The sequence below is a fragment of the Balaenoptera physalus genome, assembly GCF_965194825.1.
Source record: "Balaenoptera physalus genome assembly, chromosome: 5".
NCBI classification, from domain to species: Eukaryota; Metazoa; Chordata; class Mammalia; order Artiodactyla; family Balaenopteridae; genus Balaenoptera; species Balaenoptera physalus.
In genome coordinates, this window is record NC_138884.1 from 126,824,041 (window position 1) to 126,844,695 (window position 20,655).

General features: G+C 35.1%; 1 long non-coding RNA gene and 1 pseudogene across 3 annotated transcripts in view; one reads left to right on the forward strand and one right to left on the reverse strand.

Moving 5' to 3' along the window:
• Nucleotides 1-17,726, forward strand: part of LOC309661318 (cofilin-2 pseudogene) — a 446,115-nt pseudogene extending 428,389 nt beyond the window's left edge. Inside the window, exon 2 of the transcript XR_014268401.1 lies at nt 5,826-17,726. The product of XR_014268401.1 is annotated as a cofilin-2 pseudogene (transcript). The remainder of the gene's footprint in view (nt 1-5,825) is intronic.
• The window catches only part of LOC309661370, a 187,473-nt gene that overhangs the window by 106,153 nt on the left and 60,665 nt on the right, over nt 1-20,655 (reverse strand). The window lies entirely within an intron of this gene.

A 20,655-nucleotide genomic window follows, 5' to 3' on the forward strand; every position in this document is an offset into this window, starting at 1 on the left:
GAGGTTTTGACCCTTGATTTAACTTTGTTTCTTGAAAGTAATTACCTGTTTTGATTGCACTGGACTTTTGAAAAGTGACCAATATGTGACATAAAACTTTTTCAACAAACTAGCTTATTTTTCTGTTATGTATTTGAACATGTTATATGAAATAAACATTGCAAAAGTATCAACAATATATTCATATCCATGTTCCATATAACAATAATATAAAAATGATAAAATTATTTGACATGATGGTAGAAACAAGGAATAATACCTACATGTATTTATTTTATTAGATGACCAGGCAGCCAGAAACTAACCAATAATATAAATTATTGCCATAGTAAAAACAGTCCTGGAGTCTTTTTTACTACTGTAACAGTCAGACACAGCCTCTCTTTCTCACCCTTGCACCTTCTCTCTTTGAACATTATAAATTTGTTGTCCTGCTGTCTGGCATAATTTCTAGACATAAAATTATTTGTCCCTTTCTCAAATCAGAGTATATACTTCATTAGTTTATAACCTTGCATTTGATTACTTCGGGTGCTAGTTTGAATAACATATCCTTAATAGGTAATAGAATCAGTCAGGATAAATTACATTTCTGCTCAGCTCGAAGTACCCTTGTCTTTTCTAGTTTGGTTAACTGCCCAACATTTTGCAACTACAAAACAAACTCTAATTAACTTGAATGTTATAGTCAGAATCAGTTAGACCTTTTTGAATGTAGATTTTGAGTGCTATGACATGAAGGTGTAATTTAATTCTCTTGATCAGCAACAAGATATAGTAAAGAACTGAAAGCCTTAGCAAAACTAAGATCTTAAAATACAGTCATAGGATTACTTTTTCATTGAAATATCTGAAATCAAATGAAGCAATACATTAATGGCTTGGTGATGTTTTATTTTTTTTAAAGCAATCAGTTTGTGATAAAAAGCAAATCTTGAGCATGAATTAAATTTCCTTTTATGTTTGCTCACAGTATACTTCAATATCATTGAAAAATAGTTAATTTTAATGTTATTATATAGTTTTTTTCCTTGCCTCTTCATTTTTTTCTATTCTTAGTTGTTATTGCTTGGTTTATAATTTCAAGATACTTATCTTTTTATTGTAATATGTTTACTGAATCTGTATCTACATCTTGATTCTGTCTTCTACATTCTTTTCCTGTTTCTTAATCGTCCTTTCAGAGACAACTAAGATTTCTTGAAAGAGGGAAGCACTGCTGTTGATTTCAATTTTGTCTCAGTGTGATTGTGATAAAGATCAGAGTGTACATGCAGTGACTGCCACACCATTCACTAAGAAATAAATAAGTATACTTATGTAAGTAAGAACGCTATTACTTGTAGTACAATAATAAGTAATAATAGTGTTGGACTTCTCACCTGAATTGAAAAAAATGAGTTATTTTCACCCATGTGCCCAAAGTAAAGACATCAAGGGTTATTCTCTATTTATATCCAAAACTAAAACTCAAATAGACATGCATAGAAATTCTATGAATTATAACCAATCAAACATACTTGGAATTAATGGCAATGAGAGTTGTTTTTAATCAATGATAATACACTTTATTCATAGTTAAGGGGAGCTATAAAAATCACATCATTATATACAGAAGGCATTAAACTGTTCCACAATAATTAATTTAAAAAGGGAAAGACTATTACCTCAGAATCACTGATTTCTATTCCTAGCAGTCTACTTGTTAGCTCCCCAACTTTTTTTTTTTTTTTAGCTCCCCAACTTCTATTCCACTTTCCCAATAAACCAATCACAACAAGAAACTAAGCTTATCAGGTTGGTGATAATTAAAAGCCAGTATCCCTGAAGAACATACATGCAAAAATCCTCAACAAAATATTTGCAAACTGAATTCAACAATATAGTAAAAGTATCATACATCATCATCAAGTGAGATTTATTCCAAGGATGCAAGGTTGGTTCAACATCTGCAAATCTATCAATGTGATATCCCACATTAAGAAAATGAAGAATAAAAATTATCTCAATAGATGCCAAAAAAACAGACAAATTCAGTATCTATTTATGATAAAATAACACTCAACAAAGTGGATAGCCAGCTTACATACCTCTACATAATAAAGGCCATATATGACAAGCCCACAGCTATCATCACACTAAATGGAGAAAAGCTATAAACTTTTCCTCAAAATTAGGAACAAGACAAGGACACCCACTCTCACCACTTTTATTCAAAATATTATTGAAGTCCTAGCCAGAGCAAATAGGCAACAAAAAGAAATAAAAGGCATCCCAGTTGCAAAGGAAGAGTATTTTCTGATGACATGATATTATATATAGAAAACCCTGGAGACTCCACCACAAACTGTCAGAAATAATAAAGTCAGTCAAGTTGCAGGATACAAAATCAATGTATAGAAATCTGTTGCATTTCTATACACTAATAAATGAACTATCAGAAAGAGAAATTAAGAAAACAATCCCATTTATAACTACATCAAAAAAGAATAAAATACCTAGGAATAAATTTAACCAAGGAGGTGAAAGACTTGTACACAGATTATTGTAAGACATTCATGAAAGAAACTGAAGACACAAATAAATGGAAAGACACCCTATGCTCAAGGACTGGAATAATTAATATTGTTAAAATATTCATATCACCCAAGCAATCTACAGATTTAATGCAATCCATAATAAAATTTCAGTGGAATTTTTTTTATAGAAATAGAACAAACAATTCTGAAATTTGTATGAATTCACAAAGACTGTGAATAGGTAAAACAACCTTGAGAAAGAACAAAGCTGGAAGTATCATACTCCCTGACTTCAGACTTTACTACAAACCTACAGTAATCGAAACAGTATGGTATTGGCATAAAAACAGACACTTAGATTAATGGACAGAATAGAGTCCAGAAATAAACCCCCACATCTATGGTCAGTTAATTTATGACAAAGGCACAAGGTGGGGAAATAAATATGATGGAAAAAGACAGACTCTTCAACACATGGTTTTGAGAAACTGGACAGCCAAATCCAAAAAAAAAGGAAACTGGACCATCTTACATTAAACACAAAAATTAACTCAAAATGGAATAAAGACTTGAATGTAAGACCTGAAATCATAAAACTCCTAAAGAAAACTAGGTGGTATTATTCTTGACATTGGTCTTGGCAATGATTTTTTGAATCTCACACCAAAAGCAAAAATAAAGGAGTGGGACTACATCAAACTAAAAACCTTCTGCACAGCAAAAGAATCATCAACAAAATGAAAAGGTAATCTACTGAATGGGAAAAACTAGTTAGAAATCATATGTGATAAGGGGTTAACATCCAAAATATATATAGAACTCATATAACTCAACAGCAAAAAACCCAATTTAAAAAAATCCAATTAAAAATGGGCAGAAGGGGGCTTCCCTGGTGGCGCAGTGGTTGGGAGTCTGCCTGCCAATGCGGGGGACACGGGTTCGAGCCCTGGTCTGGGAGGATCCCACATGCCGCGGAGCAACTAGGCCCGTGAGCCACAATTACTGAGCCTGCGCGTCTGGAGCCTGTGCTCCGCAACAAGAGAGGCCGTGATGGTGAGAGGCCTGCGCACCGCGATGAAGAGTGGCCCCCACTTGCCGCAACTAGAGAAAGCCCTCGCACAGAAACGAAGACCCAACACAGCCATAAATAAACAAATAAAAAAAAATTAAAAAAAAAAAGGGCAGAGGATCTGAACCTTTTTTTTCAAAGAAAACATGCTCAACTTTGCTAAACATCAGGGAAATGCAAATCAAAACCAGAATGATATATCACCTCACACATGTTAAAATGGCTATTATCAAAAAGACTAGAAGTAACAAGTGTTGGTGAGGATATGGAGAAAAGGGAACCCTTGTGCATGGTTGATGGCAATGTAAACTTGCCATCAAGTTCATAGTGGTGCAGCCACTATGAAAAAAAACATGGTGGTTCCTTAAAAAATTAAAAATAGAACTACTATATGATACAGCAATCCCCTGGGTATTTATTCAAAGACAACAAAAACACTAACTCAAAAAGGTATATGAACCCCATGTTCATTGCAGCATTAGATACAATAGTCAAGATGTGGAAACAATCTAAGTGTCCATAGATGGATGAATGGACAAAGATGTGGTGTGTGTGTTTACATACACACACATATACAATGGAATATTATTCAGCCATAAAAAAGAAGGAAATATAACTATATTGATATCACAGATGGACTTTGAGGGCATGATGTTAAATGAAATAAATCAGACAAAGAAAGAGAAATACTTTATGTATGATCTCACTTAAATGAGAAACAAACAAAAAAAGAGTTTAAAAAAACCTAAAGAACTACACTCAGATACAGAGAACAGGTCGGTGGTTGCCAGTGGTGGAGGGTGGAGGGTGGGAGATGGGCAAAATGGTTGAATGGGATCAAAAGGTACAGACTTCCAGTTATAAAATAAGTAAGTTATGGAGATGTAATGTACAGCATGGGGACTATAATTAATAACACTCTTGCATATATGAAAATTGCTAAGAGAATCAATCTTAAAAGTTCTCATGACAAGAAGAAACAATTTTTTTTGAACCATGTATGGTGACAGATATATTAACCAGAGTTATTGTGTTGATCACTTCACAATGTATACAAGTATCAAATTATTATGTCGTACACATGAAACCAATATAACATTATAAGTCAATTACACTACAATTTTAAAAAAGACCCTTTTTAGAGGTTGCATTATTATTACATAATAGCTGTATAGAGCAATAGAAAATATTTCTCTTTATTTCTATAAAGTTAGTTCTAGGATGTATTTAGCTAAGATTAATGTGTAAATCAGCATGTATGTATATTTCAGTGTACCTAATGAAGAAGGAATACAATGTAGAAACGCAATGATTTACAGTTTATAAAAATGAAACGAAATAGTAAAAACAATAGAATATCACTCTATGCAGTGAGGGAAGAAGCAGAATAGAGAGGACATAAGAATAATAAAACTTCCATGAGGCAACTCTTGTAAGTTTTTACTATAGAACTTATAAGTAGTTTAACATGATAATAAAATTAAGTATAAAAATTAGTAATTTTTTTAATGCAAAAATACTAATCAGCAACGCACATTTCAAGTGATTTGAAGTTACAGTAATTTGACTCTACAATCATAACTGGATGTATATAAAGATAAAATAAAATATTTATACATATATACATAAATATACTCATGTATGTACTATATTAGAATATTCTAATATATAATCTAAATTGTAAAATACTGATTCAGTAAGTCTATTCTTATTAACGATATTGGTATTCAAAAATTATATGTAAAGTATAAAAACATTTTGCTGATGTTATTGGGAACCAATATTTTCAACATTAGAACAAAGTAGTAGAAATTTTTAAATGAAAAGGAATAAATAAAAGTTCCGTGTTTCTAAATTTATTTTGGAAATACCAGTTAGAATTCATGTTTTTTTAATCTTAAAACTTTCATCTGTCCACCTAAAGGGCCTAGGAACAATGACCTAGTAACAATGAAGATGTTCACCAGCACCTAGATGATGGTATCTGAATGTATTTAAACATTAAAATGTCTTAGGGATTCTTGGAGAAATGGTTAAATTCAGGACGGGGTAGGAAAACACAAGAAACACCTGGAACATCTTGTCGTCCAAAAAGTAAATTCACTTTCTAAGACTTCTGGAGGCAGGGGAATGAGAGATATAGTTGAAACAAAAATGTCTAGGAATCAATAAATTACTCTGTGGTTAGTTATCTCATTTTCTCCATGTTTCATATAAATTAAAAAAAAATTTGATAGAAGATACATTCTAATTATTGAAGCTTACAATCAATAAAACATCAAAAGAAAAACTAGGTATACAAGAGTTTAACAAGATTATATTTAAAAAATAAATTGACTTTAGTTTACTTATTTTTCACCACTTACGGTTGAATATTCTAAATAGTTTTATAGTTCATGTTCAGAGAATCCCATATTTATCTGAATGCATGACAATAAGATACATTTCCAAATTGTGCAAGAATAGTGCCATTAACCATGTAAACATTTATTTATAAGACCGAAGGAGCCTATTACATACATTTTCAAGTTTAACTTTCTAATTCTTCATAAACAGAAAGAATTAAAAATTGTTCTTCTGAAACAGTGTACTGCATACATATGACCATCAACCACAGCATGAAAATGTTAATTTTCTACATCTTCTGAAATATTGAGGACTATTAGAAATGAAGAAATATTAACCCATACTTTGTGTTGTGGTATCTCCTATCTAACTACAATATTTTCCTGCTTCAATGATGATTTTAATAATCTAAATATTACAAAGACTATGAATAAAAAATAGCTTAAGTTTTCTTTTTTGTTAGAATATAGATAAAAACATGGAAATATATCTATTTATTCTGGTTTGAATAATAAACAGCTCTTTGGTTGTTATTAAAAGAGATTATATTCATTCTAATTTTTAAGGAATGAAGTGTTTGAGTTGGACCCTTGCATATTTTAAGCATTAAATTGTTTTATGCTTGGTATTGCTGTTACTGCTTCTAAGATATTTTAAAAAGCAAAATTTGTTCTTTCAATATACATTTAAGAGCCTGGGGTGCCACAGACATAAATGCCTTCTTGAAGTTGCTTTTCCAGTCAAATCAATAAATTAACACCAGAGTTTATTAAAAACGTGCGCTTTATCTTAAGTGTCCAGAGGTCCATGACGCTGTAAACATTCTTCGAGGGCGTGCCCCGCGCTCGCTGCAGCCCGCCCGCCCCTCCTTCTCCCCGCGGCGCCACCGAGGGGGAGCCCGGGCCGCCGCTGCAGCCTCAGCCGACAGCCCTGCGGTAAGGCAGGCGCGCAGCCTGCGGGCTCCCGACGTAGGGAGACGGCCCCGGGCCGGAGACGGCCATTTTAACTGGAATGTGGCCTCCAAGGTGGGCGCTGCGGCCCCTCTGCTCTCCCCCCACCTGCCCGGCGGCCCTCCCGCGGGGCAGGGAGGGCTCGGGCACCGGCTGGGGGTCTGGTGTCGGGGCGTGGCCAGTGGCGCGAAAGGGACCTCGGAGCTCCCCCCAGGGCCAGCACGCCGCCTTTGCCCTCTGCTTCCTGATCTTATTCCACGTGCGCGCTCTGAAACTGGCTTCTGGAGTTACAGTGAATGATCAAGTCATCAAAGTTTTTAATGATAGGAAAGTAAGGTAATCTTCTACACGAGACAGCAAAAAAAGAAAGCAAGCTGTTCTCTTCTGTTTAAGCGATGACAGAAGACAAATAATTGTAGAGGAGGCAAATCAGATCTTGGTGGGTGACACTGGTGATATTGTAGAGGACCCCTACGCACCTTTTGTGAAGTTGCTACCTAGGAATGATTGCTGATAATAAGATGCCACATAGAAAACAAAAGAGTCTAAGAAAGAAGACCTAGTATTTATATTCTGGGCTTCTGAAAGTGCACCTTTAAAAAGATGATTTACGCTAGCTCTATAGATGCCACTAAAAAGAAATTAGAGGTAATAACATGAGTGGCAAGTAAATGGCTTAGATGATAATAAAGGACCGTTTGACACTTGGAAAGAAATTAAGAGGCAACGTAGTAGTTTCACTTGAAGGAAAACCCTGTAAAATCAAAGTCAAGTGCCATCTGGATCTTGAGGAGCTTCCATTTCTCCAGCTCAGTCAACTGGAATAGTATTAGGTTTTGGGGTTTTTCTTTTCCTTTCTCTTCCCACTGGGTCCTAACAACACAATGAATGAAGGAAATATCATTCATATAAGCAGCCTATCAGAGATTGCCATTAAACTGTTACTTTTATGTAGAACCCAAGGAATGCCTTCCCGTTATATTTTAGCCCAAACAACTAGTTATATGTCTCCCTTGTAGCAAGCACTGCAATGAAGGTGATTGTCAATGTGAATAGCTTAGAATACTGCAAAGGGTTAGGCTAATTGAATGCCTTGAAAGTATTATTCACTGGTGAGATGGTAAACTTTATTCAATATTATTTATAGTTGCACTTGATTGCAGTTTTGTGAGGCTGGAGCATTCGTACACCTCACTTGCCTTGGCAAGCCTACTTTTGGTGACATGGCAGCACGGATATAACACTATGCATGGAAAGCACTTTTTTTGTAATGAGTTTAATCCCCCAACCCAGAAGGAATTCCAATTGTGTTAACTGTGTCATCAATTTATCCTAGTGCCCCTGTGTTCATTCCTGTTACCTTTGTATCTTCTTAAAATAGCTGTTGTCGAGGCCTTTGTTTTCCATTGAGTGTACACTGCTGAATAAGTGTAGGAGTTTTATATTTACCATGTAAGTCTTGCAACACTGAAGATATTTTGAATATGTCATGATGGCAATTTCTGTATAAAAGAGCCTTGAATGGAACACTGATCTCGAAAACAAACTCCCCACCCTCACAAAAATGGCCACGTTGCAATAAAAATTGTGGCATATTATAGAACGTTGCCTTGTTTTCCTTGGATATTTTGCAAAATACCATGTGAAGCAACTCCTAGAGTGAACAGCTAATATTAGTCTCTGCACTGGTCATTTAAGAATTTTTTTGTACAACATTCATGCATGATACTTTCCAGTTTGTTGGGTTAATTAGGTTTAAAAAATATTCTATCCTGAAGCCAACTAATATAAAACATTATTGTTATAGAGGATACTTTTACAAGCTTTATTTTCTTATGTGTTAATATGATGATCAAGAATTATTTTTTTGCACTTTGACATAAATCCTCTTCAATATCTGATTTGTTCTCTGGATAAATTAGGGTAGTTATTTTTTAATTCATGTTACATTTCTAAGTAGTTGAGTAGTAGAAGAAGTAGGAACCTCTTATTGTGTATTTGGTCGTAATGAAAATAATTTGGAAAATGTTGTCCTTAAAATGTGTAATAATATTTCTCATGTTTAGGAACTTTCATTTCAGCTACTATTTTTTAATATATTTCGCAAATTGGAAAAAAATGATATAGCAGTCAAACATTAGTAGTGGGATTTGGCTGTGGTCCTTATAGAGAATTTGATCTGTTCAATATGAGCAGTTTGCTGTTAGCAGAGCTGTTTATGGCAAACACATGCTCTTGTTTCTTGTCATAGTTAGCCACAAATGGCAAAACTGGACTTGATTCTACTGGTATACAAAACAGGCATGCTAATAAGCAGTGGATTGTAGCTTAGAACTTACCCCATAGCTCTGAAGAATGCTCTTATTTGAAAACAGGCAATGAAAAATCCCACCCTTTTTTTTAATGTATGGGGAAAATTGGGTTTAAATATTTTTCCATATTTTCAAAAGGTTTTTCAGATGAAAACAAAAATAGGAGTTAAATGTCTAGGTTTCCATTTAAAATTATATGAATGGCTTGGAATCTTTTGCACTGAGAAATTTTATTTCAGGCTTCTAGCTGTCCCTGTGAATTATCCTGGACATTTTGATGGCTTTTTGGTAAGGTCAAACTCATAAGTAAAGCATGAGAATACTGACATACACTAAACCATATGTGTACTGATACTTGTACCATGAAATTTTTCATTATTTTCCTCATTCTTCTAAAATATAAGACTCTAAGTTATGCAGTATCTTTTGTTTTTATAGCAGATTTCTCAACTTTCTGATATGCCTCTTTAAATTATATAATAATTTCAGAGTAAAAATTGCTTTAAAATGTGGTACTTTGATGTGTTAGATTGACAAAACATACCAATATTAAGGTCATCTTTGAAATACATCTTTGTGCATAAAGCCAAAGATAATAATTAATGGTTCATATGTTACTTGAGACTAATTTGGCATTTGAAATGATCATTTTACTTTACGATCATTTACAATGAAACAATGTTCCAGTTAGCTTTAAAGGCATATAGTGCTAATCAGTAAAATATTGACAATATTTTACTGCTAGCTTGCAAAATTATAAGTGTTTTAAAAAAATAAAATACATGAAAATATTTTAAAAAACTCTATGAGACAGTTACAAGTACTTCAAAATAAAATCTTGTCACAAAATATTTGATTTATACATTGAATTTCAAATTCCTAACAATTTTTTTTCACAAAGGGGTTGATTTATAAAGGTGACCATACATAATTCTTGCCACAGAGTGTCTCAGGTATGACAGAGACTGATTCATCATTCCTGGACACACAGTAAATGTCAGTGTCTGGTTTCCTTACAGTTCAGTGGGGGCTATGTGGCCGGGTCTACACATGCCTTAACATCCCTGCACAGACTGTTGTTTCAGCGCCTCTCAATACAGAGGACCCTGTGCAGGACCCTGAGGAAGGCCTGAAGGATGGAGAGTCACAAACTGGAATGATCTTGGATGACCAAATTATGTAGAAGAAAGTCCTCAAGAGAAATCTGATGTACGTCAGATTGTTATGTGAGCAAGAAATAACCCTGCGTTGTGTGCGCTGTGAGATGCAGGACTGTTGGCTATAAAAGCTGGCAGAGATACCCTAACATGCTGGATAAATAAAATTTTATAAAAATCAGTGATTTATTTTGTATATATGTATGATTGCATTGTCTTTTAAAAGCATGCTTTTGAAATATAATCTTAATCCTTACAGGAAAAAAAAGCAGAGTTTGAAGGAAATATAATGTACTCAGAAATCATTACTGTGTAGAATAAGCATGTTAATCTTTGAGGTCACAACAATAGCATCAAAAATATGTGTATATAAATTTAAAAAAAACTTATTTCCTAGGTAGATGGATGGCTAAAATATCTAGATATGAGATACAGTATGTTTTGTGAGAGCAGGTATGCAGACCATATTATTTATTATGTAATAGCCATACTATTTAATACAGTGCCAGCACATAATGTTTTAAACATCTGAATAAACAAATAAATAAATTAGGTAATCTTTTACATTCTTGATATTTTGCCTGCTACACTGGACAACCAAAATTCAGCTTGATTTACTAAACAGAAGATAATTCTTTACAGTAGGTTAAAAACCCATTCACACTGAGGATATAAAATGGGAATAAAAAAGTAAAACAAAGCTTTCAGGGGACAAAAACAAAGCAACCCCAAAAAACCCAAACTACAATTTCTCATTGTTATTATGTAAAAATTATTTTTCTGGATAAACAACCTAATGTTATATAACTGAACCTCTACTAAGCTTTGAATTTTTAGTGAAAATAATGCCCTGCTACAGAGTTTTCATACTAGACATACTAATTTCATTATGACTAACCAGCAAAGTAATGTTTTGTTTTCAGTTTAGGTTTTGTGATTAAAATCTGAGTTTCTTTTTGAAACTGTTATTCCATAGGTATTTTATGCTTTGTTCAAAAGGAAATCCTCTGATTTTGAAGTATGTGAATACTGATATTTCAGGACTTTTGTTGTTGTGTTTTGGGGGGAGTTTTGATAATGTTGTATAAAAAAATAAAATGGTCTGCAGAAATTCCATGCCTTAACTCGAACTCCTGGTCTAGCCTGTATACGTCTATGGTCAAGCTCATCTCCCCCTCAGCCACAAAGCTATTCATGTTCTCATTCTACCCTTATACATAATTTTTAAAAATATTGACCTTTTTAAGAATTTTCCATTTACTGTATAAACTAACTCTTTGACTACTTTATCACCTATATTACATAGTTCAAATATTATAGGGAAAATGAGTTGAAGGGACATAAAAACAAATTTGAGGTGGCAGTTTTATTTTTTCTGAAGTTTCAGGCATTTTCTCTGTATAGTATTCAGCTGAGAAGCATTAGGCTCCTAAGCACTCAGAGCAGCATAAATGAAGGAAATTATTCAGGCTATTATCACAAAAGGATTAGCCGTAAAATTAGGAGAAACTGTGTGCCTCTGTACTTGCTGATTACTCTGCACCCTCTACTGCCTGAAGAACAGAGATAAGGTGTCTATATTTACCATGTTGTACATTACATCCCTAGCAATATTCGAAAAATGGTGCTGAAATAACTAGACATTCACATGCCAAAAAAAAAAAAAATCTAGATGTAGAACTTATAACCCTTTAAAATTTTAACTCAGTATGGATCACAGACCTAAATGTAAAACACAAAATTATAAACCTCCCAGAAGATAACATAGGAGAAACCCTAGATGACTTTGCATATGATGACTCTTTAGATACAGCGTGGAAGACATAATCCATTAGAGAACTGATGAGCTGGAATTCATTAAAATTAATAACTTCTCTATAAAATACAAACCATAGACTAGAGTAGAAATATTTGCAAAATACATACTTGATACAGGACTGTTATCCAAAATATACAAAGAACACTTAAAACTCAACACTAAGAAAACAGTTGATTAAAAATAAGCAAAAGACCTGAACAGACACCTCACCAAAGATGATGTATAGATAGAAAATAAGCATATGAAAATAAGCACATGCTCAACATCATATATCATTGGGGAAATAGAAGTTAACATGATGTTGATATACTCACTTATTAGAATGGTCAAAATCCAGAACAATGACAACCCCAAATGCTGGTGAGGATGTGAAACAACAGAAACACTCATTTACTGTTGGTGGGAATGCAAAATGGTACAGCTACTTTGGAAGACAATTTGACAATTTCTTACAGAACTAACTATAGGATGTGGCAATTTCACTTGGTATTTATTCAAATGAGTTGGAAAGTTATATTCACACAAAACTTGCACATGGATGTTTATAGCAGCTTTATTCATAATTGATAAATCTTGGGAGCAAGATGCCCTTCAGTAAGTGAGTGGACAAATAAACTGTGGTACATCCAGACAATGGGACAGCATTCAGCACTAATAAGCAAGGAGCTATCAAGCCATGAAAAGACATGGAGAAATCTTAAATGCATATTACTAAGTGAAATAAACCAATCCGAAAGGCTACAAGCTGTATGATTCCAATTATATGACATTCTGGGAAAAGCAAAACTATGGAGATAGTAAAAGGATCAGTGTTTGCCAGGGGGAGGGGGGAAGAAAGGATAAATAGGTGGCATACAGAGGAGTTTTAGGGCACTGAAACTACTCTGTATGATGCTTTAGTGATAGATGCATGTCATACATGTGTCAAAAACCACAGAATGTACAACACCAAGAGTGAACCCTAATGTAAACTATGGATGTTGGGTGATAATGATGTTATCTATGTGCGTTCATTTACTTTAATAAATGTAAGACATTTCGATAGTGTGGGAGGCTTGGCATATGTGTGGAGAGGGAGTATATGATATGGGAAATGTTTCTGCCTCCGCTCAGTTTTGCTGTTAACCTAAAACTTCTCTAAAGTATATTTAAAAAACAACATACAGATGGCAGGCTAGATTTTACCAGCAGCAATAGTTTGCTATCTCTGGATGTAGAAAACAGCTTCTCTATTAAAGGAATAAATGAAACACCAGAGTGTGTTCCAGTTACTGCTGCTGCATAATAAGTAACCCCAAATAAAAAATACATCACAAATACAACAAAACACACAGAAGCAAAGCTGTTTTCATAAAAATGAAAGCTGAAATAACTTGGGGCCAGCAAAACTGCATTATATAAAATATAAAAGGAAATTTTAAAAAGATGAATGATTTCATAGGGAAGCAGGAAATACAGGAAGGTATGAATGAAATGGAAATATATAAATAAATATAAATTAATATTGATTATAAACAAATGAAAACAAATAAGCTGGTAATATCCAGGGGAGAATTAAAATTCACAGTATTGAAAACTTAAAAGTCTGGAGGAGTAAGTGCATCTAAAGTGTTCTAAGTTTCTAGCAATCCTCGGGAAATATATAAGTAATAATTGGTTTTAGACTACTTTATGGCAATAATGTTCAGAGAGAACTGTAGATTAACCACATAGGAGGAAGAATAATTCCCTCCACTCCCAAAGTTGTCCACATCCTAATACCTGGAAATTGTGAATATTTTACCTTAAGTTAAGAAAGAAACTTTGAAGATGTCAAGGTAAAAGATTTTGTGATGGGGATTATCCTTGATAATCTGGGTAGGTTCAACCTAATCAGAGAGTCCTTAAAAGTGGAGGACTTTCCCCAGGTAAGCCAGGTCAGGTCAGAGTCAAAAAGATGCAATCACATCTCTGTTGATCAGACATATGTGATGTGTAAAGGACTCTACCAGCTGATGCTGGCTTTAATGGGAGTGGTGGGAATAATGAATCAAGAAATGCAGAGGCCTCTAGAAGCTGGAAAAGGTAAAGAAACAGAATCTCTCCTAAAGTAAACAGAACACAGCCAAAACCTTGATTTTAGCCCAGTGAGACTTGTGTTGAACTTGACCTGCAGAACTATAAGATAATAAATTTATTTGTCTAGGTACTAAATTTAGGGTAATTTGTTATGGAAGCAATAAAAAACAAATACAACCATATAAACTAAATTTCATAAAAGGAAAACCAATAAAATAACAATCAATTCCAAGGAAGCCAATACATGAGATAAAGAAATCAAACACATCTGAGTTAAAAAAAAAAAAAAAAGAGCTATGAGAATGGTTAATGTGAAAATACATAATTCATAAAATGAACAGAAAAAAGAAAAAACATGGTTTTCACAGCAGATGCAGAAAAAGCATTTGGTAAAATGTCATCATTTGTTTATGGAATGAAATAAAAACACTTAGCAAAGTAAAAAGAAAAAAGATAATTAGTGGCCAGAAAAATACCTTCAAAAATACCTACATCTACCATTATCATTACTGATAACTAATTGTGGATTACTAAAATTCTTCCCCTTAATGAAAAAATAGAATGACCATTATTATCAGTTCTAGTCAACCTGCTCTGGATGTCCTAGTTATTGAAACAAGGTATAATGGAGAGAGAGTTTTATAAGAATTTAAATGTATAAAAAGTCATTATTAACAGAGAACATAATTTTTACATAGAAAGTGTAAAAGAATTTCAGAAAAGCCATTAATCATAAGTGAATCTGACAAGATTGTTTCATACAAGATCAATATAAAAAATAAATTGCAACCCTGAATAGCCAAAGCAATTATGAGAAAAAAGAACAAAGCTGGAGGTATCACATGCCTTGATTGCAAACTGTATTACAAAGCGATAGTAATCAAAACAGTATGGAATGCCCTAAAAACAAACACAGAAATCAACAGTATAGAGATCCCATAAATAAACTTATGCATATATCATATGCATATGTCAAAGGAACCAAGAATAAACAATAGGAAGAGGACAGTCTCTTCAATATTGTTGGGAAAACTGGACAACCACATATGAAAGAATGAAACTGGACAACTATCTTACACCACAAACATTCACTCAAAATTGATTAAAGACTTGAATGTAAAACCTGAAACCATGAAATCCCTAGGAGAAGAAACCCAGGTGGTAATCTCCTTGACATCAGTCTTGGCAAAGATTTTTTTCAGGTCTAACACCAAAACCAAATGCAACAAAAGCAAAAACAAACATATGGGACTACACAAAACTAAAAAACTAAAAAGCTTCTGCACAGCAAAGGAAACCATCAACAAAATGAAAAGGCAACCTACCAAATGGTAGAAAATAGTTGCAAATCATGTATCTCATAAAGGATTAACATCTAAACTATATAAAGAGCTCATATAATTCAAAAGCAAAAAACCCCAATTTAAAAATGGGCAGGGGTTTGAATAGACATTTTTCTAAAGAAGACATATAGATGGCTAACAGGTACATGAAAAGGTGTCCAAATCACCAATCAGAGAAAAGCAAATCAAAGCTGCAATGAGAAATCGCCTCACACCTGTAAAAATGGCTATCATCAAAAAGTCTACAAACAGACTAAGAAAGGTCCCCACCAAGGCTGGCACACACGTGCCTGCTGCCAGGCACTAAGAAAAGCCCCTACCAGGGCTGGCCTTCTCGTGCCTGCCACTGGCACTAAGTAAGGTCCCCACCAAGGCTGGCCCTCGCATGTCTGCTGCCAGCACTAAGAAAGGCTACTGCTAGGATTGATCCTCTCACAATGGCTGCTGGGCACTAGGAAAGGCTCCCACTGGGGCCTGTGGCCACTGGCTTCCCCATGCACCTCCTCAACAGTGGGACTGGATCTCTCGCAGCAGCTGACCCCCCCCCCAACACCTGTCACCACTGGGGCTCCCATGACCCCGCAGCCGTGCCACCTCCGCACCCTGTCCTTACTGGGGCAGACCTGAGTACTCCAGGGCAGCTTCGGGAGCAGACCCCTGTAGGTGGCCCACATGCAGAGGTGGGGCTAAAACCACAGCTGAGCCCCAGGGGTGGGGCAACTAAGGAAGAGGAACAAAAATCTTTCCATGCAGCTGCACAAGCCGCAGATTAAATCCCCGTGATCGGCTTGGAAAACTCTGCATATATGGAATATCTGAATGGACAACGAGTGTTCCCACAACTGAAACTGGTCTGTGAGGGCAAGTACATGTGAGAGTTGGGCCAGGTCAGAGTCTGAGCTGCCCCCACAGTGGGTCCAGAGACGTACCTAGAGGTATTGGAGGGCCTCCTGGGGAAGCGGAGGTTAGCTGTGACTCACAATGGGGGCAAGGCCACTCAAAACTGAGACCCCAGAAAAATATTATTACTATTATTTTTTTATGTTTTGTTTTGTTCTGTTTATTATTTTTCTATTTTTTTAATTTAAAAAAATTTTTTTAATATTTATTCTTTTAATTTTTCTATTTTTACTTTACTTTTTCAGTGATTTCTGTTTTTCCTTGTTATGTTTTGTTTTTAATCTTTTTTGATCGTTTTTGTGCATTTCTTTTATTTCTTTTTTATTTTTTGCTTTTTTTTAGTTCACATTCTGCTTTTGTTGTTTCTTTTTTGTTTTTGTTTTGTTTTTAATTGTTCAATTTCATTTTGGGGTTCTTTTATTTGGTTGTTCTCTTGTTTTTTGTTTTCTTGTTTTTGTTTCTTTTTTTGGTATGTGTGTGTGTTTCTTTGTTAGTTTGTTTTTGTTTGGTTTTGCTTTTACCATTTGTCTTTGGTTTTATTTGTTCATTTTCTTCTTTTTTTTTAAGCTGTTGTTGTTACTGTTTGTGTCTTCACTATTTGTCTTGGGTTCTGTTAGTCTGTTTGTCCTCTTCCCCCCACCTTATTTTTTTTTTTGTCTCACTGTGTGGCTTGCAGGCTCTTGGTTCCCCAGCTTGGGGTCGGGCCTGAGCCTCTGGGGTGGGAGTGCTAAGTCCAGGATGCTGGACTGCCAGAGAATTCCTGGGCCCAGAGAATACTAATCAGCAAGAGCTCTCCAGGAAGTCTCCATCTCGACTCCAAGACTCAGCGCCACCCAACTGCCTGCAGGCTCCAGTGCTGGATGCCTTACGCCAAACAACAAGCAAGACAGGAACACAAATGCACCCATCAGAGACAGGCTGCCTAAAGTCATACTAAGCTCACAGACACCTTAAAACACACCACCTGACATGGCCCTGCCCATCAGAAAGACAAGATCCAACTCCACCCACCAGAACGCAGGCACCAGTACCTCCCACCAGGATGCCTACACAAGCCACTGGACAAATCTCACCCACCGGGGGCAGACACCAGATGAAAGAGGAACAATGACCCTGCAGCCTGTGGGAAGGAGACCTCAAACACAGTAAGTGAGACAAAATGAGAAGACAGAATATGTTGCAGATGAAGGAGCAAGGTAAAACCCATAAGACCAAATAAATGAAGAGGAACTAGGCATTCTACGTGAAAAAGAATTAAGACCAAATAAATAAAAAGGAACTAGGCATTCTATGTGAAAAAGAATTCAGAGTAATGATAGTAAAGATGATCCAATATCTTGGAAATAGAATGGAGGCACAGATCGAGAAGGTACAAGAAATGTTTAACAAGAACCTAGAAAAACTAAAGAACAAACACTGATGGATAATACAATAACTGAAATTAAAAACACACTAAAAGGAATAAATAGCAGAATAACTGAGGCAGAAGAACAGATAAGTGAGCTGGAAGATAGAATGGTGGAAATAACTGCTGCAGAGCAGAATAAAGAAAAAATAATGAAAAAAATGAGGACAGTCTCAGGGACCTTGGGGACAACAGTTAATGCACCAACATTCAAATTATACAGGTCCCAGAAGAAGAAGAGAAAGGGTCTAAGAAAATATTTGAAGAGATTATAGTTGAAAACTTCCTTAAAATGGTAAAGGATATAGCCACCCAAGTCCAGGGAGCACAAAGACTCCCATACAGGATCAACCCAAGGAGAAACACGCCGAGACACATATTAATCAAACTAACAAAAATTAAATACAAGTAAAAAATATTAAAAGCAGCAAGAGAAAAGCAACAAATGACTTACAAGGGAATCCCCATAAGGTTATCAGCTGATTTTTCAGCAGAAACTGTGCAGGCCAGAAGAGAGTGGCAGGATATATTTAAAGTGATGAAAGGGAAAAACCTACAACAAAGATTACTTTAACCGGCAAGGATCTCATTCAGATTTGACAAAGAAATCAAAGGCTTTTTAAAAAATTTTTATTTATTTATTTTATACAGCAGGTTCTTAGTAGTTATCTATTTTATACATGTTAGTGTATATATGTCAATCCCAATCTCCCAATTCATCCCACCACCACCACCCCCCACTTTCCCTCCTTGGTGTCCATACGTTTGTTCGCTACATCTGTGTCTCTTTCTGCCTTGAAAACCGGTTCATCTGCACCATTTTTCTAGAGAAGTCAAAAGCTTTACAGACAAGCAAAAGCTAAGAGAATTTCAGCACCACAAAACCAGCTTTACAACAAATTCTGAAGGAATTTCTCTAAGCAAGAAACACAAGAGAAGAAAAAAGACCTACAAAAACAAACCCAAAACAATTAAGAAAATGGTACTAGGAACATACATATCTATAATTACTTTAAATGTAAGTGGATTAAATGCTCCAACCAAAAGACAAACACTGGCTGAATGGATACAAAAACAAGACCCATATATATGCTGTCTGCAAGAGACCCACGTCAGACATAGAGACACATACAGACTGAAAGTGAGGGGATGGAAAAAGGTATTCCATGCAAATGGAAATCAAAAGAAAGCTGGAGTAACAATATGCATATGAGACAAAATAGATTTAAATAAAGACTGTTACAAGATACAGGGAAGGACACTACATAATGATCAAGGGATCAATCCAAGAAGAAGATATAACAATTGTAAATATTTATGCACCCAGCATAGGAGCACCACAATACATAAGGCAAATGCTAACAGCCATAAAAGGGGAAATCGACATAACTCAATAACAGGGGGGGACTTTTAACACCCCACTTACACCAATGGATAGATCATCCAGATGGAAAATAAGGAAACACAAACCTCAAATGACACATTAGACCAGGTGGACTTAATTGATATTTATAGGACATTCCACCAGAAAGCAGTAGAATACCTTTTCTTCTCAAATGCACATGGAGCATTCTCCAGGATAGATCACATCTTGGGCCACAAATCAAGCCTCGGTAAATTTATGAAACTTGAAATTGTATCAAGAATCTTTTCTGTCCACAATGCTATGAGATTAGAAATCAATTACAGAAAAAAAATCTGTATAAAACCACAAACACATGGAAGCTAAACAAAATGCTTCTAAATAACCAAGAGATCACTGAAGAAACCAAAGAGGAAATCAAAAAATACCTAGGAAAAAATGACGAAAACACAACTACCCAAAACCTATGGGTTGCAGCAAAATCAGTACTAAGAGGGAAATTTACAGCAATACAATCCTACCTCAAGAAACAAGAAATATCTCAAATAAACAACCTAATCTTACACCTAAAGCAATTAGAGAAAGAACAACAAGCAAAACCCAAAGCTAGTAGAAGGAAAGAAATCATAAAGATCAGAGCAGAAATAAATGGAATAGAAATGAAGAAAATAGAAAAGATCAATAAAACTAAAGGTTGGTTCTTTGAAAAGATTTAAAAAATTGATAAACCTTTAGCCAGACCAATCAAGAAAAAATGGGAGAGGACTCAAATCAATAAAATTAGAAATGAAAAAGGAGAACTTACAATGGACACCGCAGAAATACAAATGATCATAAGAGACTATTACAAGCAACAATATGTCAATAAAATGGACCACCTAGAAGAAATGGACAAATTCTTAGAAAGGTACAACATTCCAAGACTGAACCAGGAAGAAATAGAAAATATGAACAGACCAATCACAAGCACTGAAATTGAAACTGTGATTAAAAACGTTCCAACAAACAAAAAGTCAGGACTAGATGGCTCCACAGGCAAATTCTAAAAAACATTTAGAGAAGGGATAACACCTATCCTTCTCAAGCTCTTCCAAAAAACTGCAGAGAGAGGAACACTCCTAAACTCATTCTACAAAGCCACCATCACCCTGATACCAAAACCAGACAAAGATATCACAAAAAAAATTACAAGCCAATATCACTGATGAACACAGACACGAAAAGCCTCAACAAAATACTAGCACACCAAATCCAACAACACATTAAAAGCATCATACACCATGATCAAGTGGGATTTATTCCAGGGATGCAGGGATTCTTCACTTTACACAAATCAATGAATGTGATACACCATATTAACAAATTGAAGAATAAAAACCATGTGATCGACCCCCTGTGCCCAGAATGGAGCCTG